At 38.7% G+C, this 4,236-nt stretch overlaps 1 pseudogene; it reads left to right on the top strand.

Moving 5' to 3' along the window:
- Positions 1–1,544: 1,544 nt before the first annotated feature.
- On the top strand, positions 1,545–3,682 carry LOC144375874 (cyclin-dependent kinases regulatory subunit 2 pseudogene; annotated as a pseudogene).
- The last annotated feature ends 554 nt before the right edge of the window (positions 3,683–4,236 follow it).

Genomic DNA, 4,236 nt, shown 5'->3' with positions numbered 1-4,236 from the left:
GCCTACCAAGGTAAGATTTTGCATGACTTTGGAGTCAGTCTTGGCCATCTCTCTAATTCCTAGTCTGGTGATATCTCAGACTATCACCTGTATACCATTTGGGGGGAGGGTGTAACTGGGGATTTAACCCAGGGACACTTTACCTCTGAGTTTAATCCCCATATTTTTTATTTTTTATTAAGTCAGAGTCTCATTAAGTTGCTAAGGGCTTCACTAAGTTGCTGAGACTGGCCTTGAATTTTCGATCCTCCTATCTCAGCCTCCTGAGTTGCTAGAATTATAGGTGTTCACCCTGGCTATATTCCGTGTGTGTGTGTGTGTGTGTGTGTGTGTGTGTGTGTGTGTGTGTTGCTGGGTATTGACCCCAGGGCCTTGTGCATGCGAGGCAAGCACTCTCCCACCTGAACTATATCCCCAGTCCTAAACTCCATTTTTACATGTTGAATCATTCTTGTGTTCCTGGGATAAATCCCACTGGCAATGATATATAATCTTTTTAATATGCTGCTCAATTTGGATCCTTAGGTTTTTTTTTAAAGATTTTTACATATTCTCAAAAAGGATATTAGTCTTAGTTTTTCCTTGTAATATCTTTGTCTGGCTTTAGTATTAGGGTAATCTTGGTCTTATATATGAGTTTGGAATTGTTCCTTCCTCTTCTACTTCTTGGTAGAGTTTGAGAAAGAGTGGTATCTATTTAAAGATTTGGTAGAATTTGCCAGTGAACTCTTAGTCCTCTTTAGAAGAGCCTACTAAGTTGTCAAACTTGTTGATTTTCCCTCTTTTCAATTTTTAGCTGTTTTAGACTAGATTCTTAATAGTTCTAGGCTGTTACGTAATTTATTTATTTATTTTTTTTAAAGAGAGAGTGAGAGAGAGAGAGAGAGAGAGGGAGAGAGAATTTTTTTAATATTTATTTTTTAGATTTCGGCGGATACAACACGTTTGTTTGTATGTGGTGCTGAGGATCGAACCCGGGCCAGACGCATGCTAGGCAAGCGCACTGCAGCTTGAGCCACATCCCCAGCCCCTGTTAAGTAATTTAAACACAATTCTAGTGTCAGTTCTATTGACATCATAAAATATTGCTTCTTACAAGAACTTCAATTTCACTTTGTAATAAATTGTCATTGAAAACATGTTTTACATTACAGCAGAGATTGATAGGAAAGGAAGATGCTAGTGTGTTGTTGTTTTGCTTTGTTTTTTGAGATGGAGTTTCACTGTGTTGCCCAGGCTGGCCTTGAACTTGTGGTCTTCCTGCTTGAGCCACTGAGTAGTTGGGATTACAGGCCTGTGCCTCAATGCCTGGCTCAAGATGCTAGTTTTTAAACAAAAGATGTTTGAGTGGAGGCTCTTAGGTGAGTTCATTAGTGAATATTTTTGTGTTATGATATGTGTGTGTGTGTGTGTGTGTGTGTGTTTTAATGTGGTACTGGGAATCCAACCCAGATTTCCTCATGCATGTTAGGCAAGTGCTTGACCACTAAGCTCCACTGCCAGTCCTTCTATGGTGTTTTATTACACAACATCATAACACTCTGGATTCAGCTAACTAATAATTCAAAACACTTATTGTATTTGAGAACTACAAAAAAATATGTGGTACTAAGATCAGTACTTTAATGAAACAAAACGTCCACATACAAACTCTAGAAGTCAACATGCAGGATGTTTACAGAGAATGATTAGGGAATAAACATCCATGGATACAGGCTGGGGTTGTGGCTCTGCGGTAGAGTGCTTGTCTAGCATGTGTGAGGCACCAGATTCGACCCTCAACACCACATAAATAAATAAATAAATAAAGGTGTTGTGTCCAACTACAACTAAAAACAAAATATTAAAAAACACACACACACAAAACATCCATGGACAGGAAAGGGAAGATGCAAGACTGAGCAAACGGGAGTCACCTGAGGTAGAGGCCCAACAAAAGCTCAGCAAACCCAAAGGTCACATGGTTCAAATTGCCCTGCTTTGAGGCAAAGTGGCTGGGCATATGCCTGTAGTGACCACTTCTTGGATGCAATCTGTCCCTGGAAGGAGGGGAGGCAGGACCCAGATTTGGGCCTGTCTCCCACCCACACTCCAGCAGTTGGGTGGGTAAGTTCTTCATTCCTGGAGGGGAATCTGGGAGGCATCTCACAGGGTCCACTCTGCAAAGCTGAGTGTATATGAAGAACTCGGTGTCTGTTTAAGTGTTGGTCATGAATCAGGGAAATGAAATCTACTTGTGATGATGGAAACATTGATTGTAACAATGGGGAACACACATGGATTAGACTGTTGTCTCATCTTACCCGACATTAATTTCAGATAAAGAATTGAAAGAAAAAGGAAACAATACACCTAATACTTATTAGCTTGAAGGAGAGGGAAATGCAAGTAAACTTAGATGATGCCAATAAAATGATTAATAGATTTGATCATATGAAACAAAAATTTTAATTATAAATTTTACACAAAATTAAAAGGCAAACAAAACTGAGAACACGTTTGCAATGAACACACAAAAATATTAATGCCTATTAATTTATATTTTATTAGTTCTTTGTTATCTATCCTTCCTCCCTCTTTCCTTTATTTTACTCAAGCTTCCACCTACAGAGACCATTCGACCTTTGAGTTTCTGAGTTTGACTTATTTCACTGAGCACTATACTATATTCTCCATTACCATCCATTTACTGGCAAATGCCATAATCTCCTTCTTTTTAGAAAAGTGATCCTGCAAATAAAAAAGAGAAACCCAACACTTATGTTAAAACTACAATGATAACTAATTAGAACAAATTAAAAACAAAACAACAATAACAAAAACCCACAACGAGCTACCACTTCACACCCGTTAGGACAGCTATGATAAAACCAACAACAGTAGTGGAATTGGATCCGTTGCCCCCGCTTGGAACGCTCGCGCGTCCACGCGGCTTTACCGGTCCTTGGCCAGTTGGTGCCCACTCGGTCTCCGCCCGCCTTGTGTCTGCCTCGCTGCGAGGTCTGCAGTATGGCCCGCACACAAATCTACTGCTCAAACCAGTATTCGAAGAGCACTAGGAGTACCGGTATGCCAGAGAACTTTCCAAACAAGTACTTTCCAAATATGTCCAAAACCCATGTCATCAATGTCTGAAGAGGAGTGGAGGAGACTTGGTGTCCAACAGTTGTCTAGGCTGGGTTCAGTGCATGATTCATGAGCCAGAAACACATACTCTTTCTCTTTAGATGGCCTCTTCCAAAAGAGAAACAAAAATGAAGAGTATTTGGGATCATCAATTAAATCTTTCACAAATTTAATGTATATGTATATATAAGGTAGTATTCAGTGAATACTTGAAAAATGTACAAATTATTCATCCAGACCTGTGCATGACCTGCATTCTTCACAACAGAGCTCAGTCAAATGCAACTACAAATAGGTTATTGTAAATTGCTTAAGATTAAATTTCTTCTAGCAGGGAGCCGTAGTGCACGCTTGTAATCCCAGCAGCTCAGGAGGCTGAGGCAGGAGGATCTTGAGTTCAAAGCCAGCCTCAGAAAAAGCAAGGCACTAAGCAACTCAGTGAGACCCTGCCTCTAAATAAAAAAATATAAAATAGGGCTGAGGATGTGGCTCAGTGGTCAAGTGTTCTTGAGTTCAATCCCCAGAACCCCCATCCCAAATTCTTCTAGTCAGTTTTTCTCTTAATATAAATGCCTGTTTGATATTTCCTGTTATTTTTGTTGAATAAAATTTTTATGTAAAATAATAATAAAAATAAAACAAACAAACCTCCAGGAAACAAAAAGTGTTATCAAGTATGTAGAGAAATTAGATCCCTCATGCATAGTTGATAGTAATTTAAAATGGTATAGCTACTGAGGGAAACACTATGGGAATTCCTTAAAGAATTAAACATGTGATTACCATATGATCCAGCAATCTAGTCCTGCAGTTATATTCAGAAGCATTAAAAGCAAGGACTTGAACAGATATTTGTAATAAACATAGACAGCAGCATTATTTATAGTACCCCAAGGTAAAAGCTACCAAAATGTTCATTGGCAGATGAATGGATAAACAAAGTGTGACACACAATGGACTGTTATTTGGCCTTAAAAAGAAATTAATTTTAACATATGCTCCAATATGGATAAATATGGAAAACATTATTATGCTAAGTGAGATAAACCGAATCCAAAAGGATAGTTTGTATGATCTACCCATTTATCTGAGATCCCTAGAATAGTCACA

Source organism: Ictidomys tridecemlineatus, chromosome 3 (assembly GCF_052094955.1).
Source record: "Ictidomys tridecemlineatus isolate mIctTri1 chromosome 3, mIctTri1.hap1, whole genome shotgun sequence".
In the NCBI taxonomy this organism is placed as follows: Eukaryota; Metazoa; Chordata; class Mammalia; order Rodentia; family Sciuridae; genus Ictidomys; species Ictidomys tridecemlineatus.
The sequence above is the reverse complement of the archived record's forward strand: the minus strand, read 5'-3'. Positions and strand labels throughout refer to the sequence as shown.